Raw genomic sequence first — 9,851 nt, forward strand, 5'->3', positions numbered from 1 at the left:
CAGTTTTTCTTTTTTTTTTTCTATAACCTATTTTCGTTTATACTTTATTTTTTCAAATCAAAGTTTATAAATAATTCAATCTCTTTTAAAAAAGTAATTGTACTCTTTTTAAGGTTTAATAATCATGAAGCCAAGGTTATTTTTTTTATCTTAATATTTATATAAAAAAATTCATTTAAATATTATATGATCATATTAAGTATTTAAAAATATCATGATAAATTAATGATATTATTTTTTTATACATTTAAATTTATTTATTTGATTTTTAAAGATATTGCATATTTATTTTATAGATTATTAGTAGTATTATTATGTACAAATTTATGTATTTTTATAAATATATTTATATTAAAAAAATTGAAATAATATGTCAAAACAATTGTAATGATGTATACCCCTTTTTTTAAAAAAAATTGAGACGTTACTCAGTACGATATTAACACTTTTGACAAAACAATATATAAAATTATAAATAAAATATCAATTAAATTGAAATAAGTGATTTTTATTTTTGAAAAATTAAATTTGGAGGAAAGTAAGAAATAGGGTCACGCATTATTTTTTCATTTTTCTTTTTCTATCAAATGAGAAAAAAATATTTTACTTTCACCTTTCCTTACTCTTTTCCCCTTATTTTATTTATCTTTTCATATGTATAAAATAAACAAATTGCATAAACAATTACAACATGTTAACTTATATCCCACCCTTATTTAATACCATCACATAATTTTTTTTCATGTTATTTAACACAATACTCATTAAAACTTACTTTAGATATGTCAAAGATGTAGCGTATTTAAACATCAACTCACATATTAATAGATGATATTGGCCTAATATTAATTTTTAATGAACATGGCCTAGCACGGCATGTAGCCTATAACTCACATGGAACATGTCGTGTAGGGTTGGCAACGGGTTGAATCAGGACGGGTTTTTTGCTTGTCCCGAACCTGATCCGATTTTATATTCATAAAATTCGACCCCAAAATTTTTTTATTTTTTTATATCTGAATCCGACCCGACTCGATATTATATAAATCGTACCTGATCCGATCTTATCCAAAATTAATAAAATATTATTTTATAAATTTAAAATATTTTTTTAAAGTATAAAATATATAATTTTATAAATATATATAAATAAAAAATTAAATAATTAATTAAAAAAATAATTTTTATATAATATCGGATCGGATCAGGTTTGCCTAAAACCTAAATCCGATCTGACCTCAATTTTTTCTTAACATTACCTAACCTGACCCAACCCGAAACTTAATTTTTTATAAAAAAAAAAAAATCAACCCTATGAGGTCGAGTCGGGTTGAAACCCTCCAGGGGCGGGTTGGACTACCAACCCTAATGCCATGCCAAGTGTGATACTATTTTTTATGACAAGTCATGTCAAACATGATCCATTAATAGCTTTTTTAAATTTTAGTATTTTTTAAAATTTTGTTATCTGTTGAAAATAACAAGTTGGATAAATATAAGTAAAATGAAATAAAAGCACACAATTTGCATGATTCAACAAATGCTTATAATCACGATAAAAGATAATAAAATTCACTAAATAAAGATATTAAAATTTACAATTCTATATTTAAAATCATACACAAAAAGATATTATAAGACACAAGATTTTTATTCTATTTTTCATTGTAATAATCTAATAATTCATTTATATAATGTGCTTTACCTTATGTTCAGACTTCTTCATCTAACAAATCTTTAAGTAATATGCACATTTTAATAATATTCACACTTTTTTTTCTTTCTAACTATATTTTAGCTACTTATTATTACAAGATCGAGTGTCAACTTTTTTACCGTAATAACTTATTTTTTATGAGTTTTGTTTTTCTAGTAATATAGTTTTCATGAATTTTTTTTATAAAAAGTAACCTATCATATATTTTGCATGTAAAATGAATGGAAAGAATTATAAATTTAACCATTAATAATTTTAAATATTTCATAAATAAATTTATTTAATATAATTTTATTTTTATAAATTGTCAACAAAATACCAAAAGTAATATAATTTTATCACAATATGAAAACAATATAAATACAATTCATTTGAGTTTGTGTATGTTCATGCAAGCTCACATGTCCTTTAGGCTTATGTGTTGTATTGTGTTAACTCACATGTCACATGTGACATGTTGGCACTAGCACTTAATGGATCATGCCATGTTGATCCATGAGATTAAAATTCTTTAACCTAGCACGACACACGTATATATTTCTTGTTTGGTTTAGTCTAATTTTTTAATAGCAGGTTATGCCAAGTACTGTTGGTAGTTTAGAATATGATGTATCTCATATTGAGTAAAAAGATCATTTATATATAGTTTAAAAAAGATTATTTATGTTATTTAAGTAATTGAACTAAGTGTTAGAGTAGACTAAGTCATTTGGATTTGCTAGGTATTTTCTTAGTATGTTAGACAATTTTAAAAGTTAAAGATAGGCACATGAACATTTTGGCACTTGGGAGTACTTGGGCTTGTTAAGTAAATAGATTTAATTTTTAAATCCTTTAATTTTTTATTTTGAAATATTACTAATTCTAAATAAACATATTTGAACAAAAAAAAATGATAATCTGAATAAACATATTTGAACAGGAAAACATGACTGATTAAATAAAGTTTATTTAAACAAGAAAACATGATTATACAGAATGTCATAACTTTTTTAATTAACTTGATTGGTGATCACTCATTTATTATAAATAGATTTTTTTACCTGGTCAAGTTTACTACTTCTGATTTAGAGAGTTTTTTAAGACTTTTTTGTATCTTATAGGTATAATTGTCTTTATAATAGTGTTTTTTACGTCTCAAAGCCATATTTTTCTTTTTTTATTATTTCTCTTTTGTTAAATTTTCTAACAAGCACTATCCACATCATAACAAATAGTGTCATGCAATAGGTTGCTCAACTCATTTAACATCTCTAAATTTACTCTAAAAGCTTTTTTCTGCTAAAATCTCATTCTTTATAATTTGAAATTTATTTTAGTTGATTCATAAAATCACTCTTAAAAGATAGTATTCAATAGATTTAAGATTTAAATCTCAACACTTAAACCTAATTTAGTATTATTATTGAAAGTAGTTTTTGTGTTCAAAAATTGTTTTTACCTAACTTCAATGCTAAACAAAAAAGTATACATGGCTTTTCAATTAAAAGCTTGAGTTTGCAACTCAAATAAAAAAACCTCTCTTCTAAAAGTATATTAAAGCTTTTCCTTTGAGTTTCTATTTATATTTAGCCCACATACACTTAAATCTCCAATATCATTTTACAGAAAACACAAGTGAAAAATAACGATGGTGACTACAGTAAACATAAAATGTACCGACATTCTGATTCCCCTAAGAAGGAGAATTGTACGCTTAGTTGGAAGCTATTCAAGTAATAATGGTTTCTGAAAATGTGATATTTGAACCATACAAGTAAACGGCTTGTGCTTTTGAACGGTGGGTTTGTGCCCTTCCGTTCTTTTGAACTTCCATCACAATGTTCCCTTTCAGTCAAAACGACCAAAATGCTACTTTAGATGCAAATAGTTCGAAATACCCAAATTTCGTTGGAGTTGATTCCATGAAATTAAGAGTGAAACAAGGGATGCAGATTGTAGAAAAGTGCTTTTGGGATTTTCTTTTCTTTTTAGATTATTATTTTTATGTTTTGAGTTTTGATTATTAATAAAGACTAATAAGTTGGGTTTCTGTCAAGTCGGAAGCATTAATTAGAAGAAGGTTGATCAAGATTGGTTGTTTAGAACATTGGATTGGTATAATGAAGGAAGGGAAAGAAAGATTGAGTTTTTTGTATTACGCAGATGAGAACAAATGGATATGAGAATGTACTAATAATATGAAATGGATATCTTCAATTTTATTTTTTTTTTGTTCTAAAAAGAAAGTGGTAGTAATAAATTTTGGATTTTGGGTTAATCTAAGTATTTTATTTGAATAAGACGTTTTAATTTATTATTAAATTTGTATTTAATATAATATTTTTAAATGATGGGACCAGTCCAAAACATGTCAATCTGTCACTAAGAAACTTACATGGCATTTTTAAAATTAGTTTTTACCAAAAATCCAAATCATCAAAATCCAAACAATTAAAACATGGCAATTTTTAAATTAATTTTACCAAAAATTCAAATTATCAAAATACAAACAATTAAATAATAAATTTTGTCTAATTAGTAAAGTCAATATCAACAAATTCAACCAAAAAAATCAGATTTAACAGAAAAAATTTAATACAGTTATCATTAGTTCAAAATTTCAAAATCCAAAAAGTAAAGGTAGTACCATTATCATTGGACTAAAATTTTAAAGCTCAGGTAATATCAATATTAAAATTATTTTAAAACTTAGAAAATATTGTTAGTGCAAAAATTGTGAATCTAAAATTATTATTTTTGTTAAATTCTGAAATTTTGAGAAAATGTTTCAAAGCATGTAACAGTGTTTTTTTTTTTAAGTTTTATTCACTTTTACCATATTATTTATTTAATAAGTGTGCAAAGAGATTACAAGTGATAAATCTCGATGATATAACGAAACTTAGTAACTAATTACGTTTTAGACTAACAAAATCAACCAACCAAGCATTCACAAACGTATTACAAAATTAATGAATTTTTATAAGGTTTTTTGTTGCAAAACTTTATATACAGAAAACTTTATAAAAGGAAATCTAAAGTTTAGTGAAAAAAGTGAGAGTTCTAATAATTGTTTTTGTGTCTTTTTTTAGAAAATAAGATGAGTTTATATATATAATTAAGTGTCCTTTTATCCTATTGATATAATTATTTATTTTGAATAAACAAAAACTATCTACCTTTTAACAATTATAATTGTCGATTTAAATAAATTTATCTTTCTATTTTTGTACAAAATTAACTGTCTATCTATTTTTGAACAAACTTAATTAATCACACACTTAATTAAATTTTAAATTAAAATAAAATAATATTTTATTTATTAAACTTTAAATAAAATAATATTTTATTTACTACTAAGTGTCAAGTGCAAGTGCCATTAATTAAATATTAATATATATTAATTATTTCATTAATGGAAGACCAACCATAATTAAATATTAATATATATTAAATATATTAAATATTTAGTTAATGCAAAATCAACCAAACTTGAAAAATCAAGCCAACCAATTCTTTTGATATATGTATTATTATAGCCCAATCATATATATATATATATATATATATTATAACATAAATAATTATCATATAGAATTTACTGACGTGGATAGACATTTTTTTTTTTGACACATAAGAAAATCTCTTAAATTTCTCTTTTTAATAACGCATAAGATATTTATTAACTTTAAACTATTTATCTAAAAATTATATTTAAAAGATTATTTAGTTATCCAAAATTTAAGTGGAAGATTAAGTCATATATATTGTTTACTTATCCAAAATTTTCAAAATTTAAAATGGAAGACCAATCATATATTTTTTATATATATTATTCCAAGATACAAAATTTACTAGATAAGGTGTGGTGCTATGAACATTTATGTGGATAATTTTTCTATTGACAAGTAAGAAAATCCATAAAATTTTGCACTTTACCAAAATTCAAGTAAATGATAAAATCTTTTATATTAAAAATATTTAAAATTATGCGAGTTAACACGTTTAAAATATCATAAAAGCTTAGATTTTTTTAAAAAAAATTAAATATAAATTTAAAACTATTTTTAAATATATATGTATCTAAATATTAAAATTTTATCTCTCTTATTAACAATTTTAAATTTTGGATATAATCTACATTACAATTTAAAAAGATATTGGTGAGGGTTTCATAATTTGGTCATTGTGTCAATCTTGATTTTGACAAGAATTTTTTTCAATCCCTAAAATATTCACGTAGATTAGACAAGGTACATGCAGTAGTGTATTCCAAGCATGCAAAGTTGAAACTGTGAGGATGTTTAACTTGAAGAAGGTGTAGTTTGACAATTTTCAACCAAAAAGCATCAGGTTTATGGCTCGAGAAGTCATAATTCTACGCAGGCTTGACCATCCAAATATCATGAAATTGGAAGGGGTAATCATATCTAGGTTTTCAAGTATTGTATATCTTATATTTGAGTACAGGGAGCATGATCTTGCTAGCCTATCTTTTTCTCCTAATGTCAAGTTTAGTGAGGCACAGGTTTGTTTTGTATCTTATGATAAGTTTGAAATTAAAACCATAGATTTTGGTTGTAGTTGACAGGCAAAGCATAATATTATGTTATTTGATCATGATATGATCTTTTCTTCAATTCTTGGATGTTTGAGTTCAGTTTAGGTTCACCTTCATGTATAGGTCAAGTGCTATACAAAGCAGCTATTATTGGGACTTGAGTATTGCCATCTGCAAGGTATAATGCATTGAGATATTAAAGCATCTAACATTTTGGTAAATAATCAAGGAATTTTGAAATTAGGGGACTTTAGATTGGCAAACATCCTTACTTCAAGGAACAAGCAATGATTAACAAGTCGAGTATTAACTCTATGGTATTACACTCCTGAACTTTTGATGGGATCAACAAGTTATGAAGTCTCAGTGGATCTGTGGAGTTTAGGCTGTGTTTTTGCATAACTTCTTATGGGAAAGCCTATCCTTAAAGGGAGAATTGAGGTGATTGTGTTGTCATGTTGTATTGCTCTTTTATATTATTCAAATTATTATTTTTTTATACCAAGGAAACCACAGTCCAAAGATAAAAGAAAGGATTATAGGTATTGGAATTTGAATCCAGATATGCTAAATGTCACCTTTAAAGGAAACGGCATAAATCAACTAAGTTAAGTTCAACATTTATAGTATGTGAATTATTTGCCATTGCATTATATCAGGTAGTTGAAGTAGATTGTCTTGCACTTATTATGCTGAACTATTCAGATAAGCAGTGAAACAGAAATTCATATAGGTTTTTATTGTTTATTGATTGTCTTACACTTATATTTACTTCTTAGACGGCTAAAGTAGATTGGTTTCTCCCCCATTTGGCAGGTTGAACAACTGCATAAAATCTTTAAGGTATGTGGCTCCCCACCTGATGATTATTGGAAAAGGATTAGGCTTCCTTATTCAACCATGTTAAAACCTCAGCATACTTATGAAAGTTCTCTTTGGGAAAGGTGTAAAGATATAACAAAGTACACGAAAATCAAATAAAAAACACTTATGTGGATGCTCATGTGTACAACTTATCTTAATGACATGCAATATATTTTTTAAATTTTAATTGTTCATCAAATAATTTTTTTCAATCAATTATTTAATTTTCAAATACTTTTAAAATTAAAAAAAAATTAAACTTAAAAATTGTTTAAGTTCACATAAAAATATTTCACAAATCACTATTTCTCTTATGGAAGATAATGGTAAAATTCATTCGGAATATTAGTAACTATTTTGCTTCTTTTTTTAATAATTTAAAATACAAAGATATTCTCTCTCAATTTAAAATCACAAAAATCTATTAAATTAAAATTAAACAAATCTATTTTATTTTATCACTTATAATTTATTAACAGATCACAAACATTAATAAATTTAAAACTAAACAAAAAATCTCTCATTTCTAATGAAAAATTATAAACAATTATAATTTCCTCATTGAAAGAGGAATGTCCCAGCTTTCTAAGATGCTTTTATTTTTATATTGTTAACAATAAACCTTTTAAGGTAAATATATAAATTCACAATTATCAAATCTCTTCTTAAGTATATTAGACAACATTTCTTTATTGTTTTCTTTGATCATATGAAAATCATGTTAGATTTTTTTTTTTTTCGCTACTTTGGTCTTGAATTGTGAATATTTATGCTTGAAGTGATACAAAATTGATAAATCATGAATCATGCTAATTTTTTGGACAAATGAAATTTTTTTAGTTTTTATTTAACATGTTTGTGTTATCTTTATATTAAATTAAAATTGGACAACAAAATGAATGAAAGAGCATATAGTAATACCTATTACTACTACTGTATTTTATATTTAATAATTGATTTTTAATTAACTTTTATGTTTTTTCATAATTATCTTATTTTTTACAAATCAACTCAAGATATGTTATAACCTAATTGCTATATTTAATTTATATATACTTTAAACATGTAAATTAAATAATATTAATTCATGTATCTATACACATTTAAATAAATAAAATAATATTTTATTGTTATTGCAATTTATTTTTTCAATTTGTATCTTTCTTTTTTCAAGGTATATTCTATTACTTTTATAAGTTTATTCTTATGAAATTAATTTTTTTTCAAATTTTTTCTTTTTTATTTTCACATATCTCTTAACATTTTTTATATTTTGTATAGTAATTTGAACAAAATTATAAAATGAAAATATGCTTGTAATTTTTTTATTATTTAATTCATATAATATATATATATATATGTTTTTGTTCTTTTAAGAAAGACATATAATTTATTTTTATTTGATATAAAATTCAAATGTATAAATATTATTGTAAATAAAAATGGTATAAGGTGAAAACATGTCCTTTTTTTACTTTTAAAAAAAATTTATTTTTTTATGACAAGTCAGTCTAATGTAAAATTTTATATATGTTATAAATTTTTTAAATTTAAATATAATTTTAAAAAATTATTTTATATATATTTTTATATAAAATAAATAAAATTATTTCGTATATCACATTAGTCACAATTTAGTTTTAAAATAAAACAGAATTCTACTTGTATTAAATTGCTTCTTGTTCTCTACTTGTATTAAACTGCTTCTTGATATATATTTTTTATTCACATAACTTAGAGCACATGAAGCAAGAAACTTTCTTCTCAATTTTTAATTCTCCTGTAATACAATATAAGTTGAAATGTTGTACAATTGATTAAGATCTATAACTTACATAAAAATTATCTCCGAAGGAGGCAATTGGTTGAGATGTGTCAGCCAATTGCTTCTATATGGAGACGAATTTTAATTTTTCTTTTCTTTTTTTAATCGCTTAAGGGATTCAATGAATGAATGACAAAATTTGTTCATTTGTGAAAATTATTTTGGAATTTGCATAAAGGGTTGAAAAAGATAAAGAAAGGAGAGAAGAATCAAGAAGAAAAAAAGAGTAGAAATTTTTTTAAAATAAAAACTAAATTAGGGAGAGAAAAAGCGAGGGAGGGAAGAAACGAGAGACAAGAAAGGAGATAGATAGAATATTCGAGCATGTTTAAGGTGGTTTTCGGCCGTACTAACGCCGATCCAGCCTCAACTTACCGATACGGTAATTGTTTTTAGTTTTGTTTTAAAAAAACATTTTTTTAAATTTTATAATAAATTTGATCGTAATTAACTGTTTACAGTCAGACCAACACCGGATGCGGTGTCAAGTTGATGGATTCTTACCTATGAAATTCAACTTTGCAAAAAAAAAAAAAAAGAAACTTCTTGTGGATGGAATTTGTCCAAGATGTGAAGAGGCAGGGGAATCGGTGTTGCATGCAATATTCGATTGCCCTGTTTTGGGTTCTGCGTGGGACGTGATAGCAGTATAAAGCGTCCTCAGCCGAAATGAGAAGTTGAAGCTTGAGTTTTATTCAAAGTTTGGTTTGACTTTGGTTGGATTTTAACTTTTAAATTTAAATTTAATTTGAGAAAAAAATTAAATTTTTTGAATTTGTTTTATTAGATTCATTTATCAAATAAAAAAATTTGATTTCATGTTTTATTTTAAATTTAATTATTTAAATTTAAATTTAAATTTAAATTGATATATAAAAATAAAATATTAATATTTTCATTAA

This window comes from Durio zibethinus, chromosome 24, assembly GCF_047325235.1.
Source record: "Durio zibethinus cultivar Kanyao isolate XHJ-2024 chromosome 24, ASM4732523v1, whole genome shotgun sequence".
Lineage (NCBI taxonomy): Eukaryota > Viridiplantae > Streptophyta > Magnoliopsida > Malvales > Malvaceae > Durio > Durio zibethinus.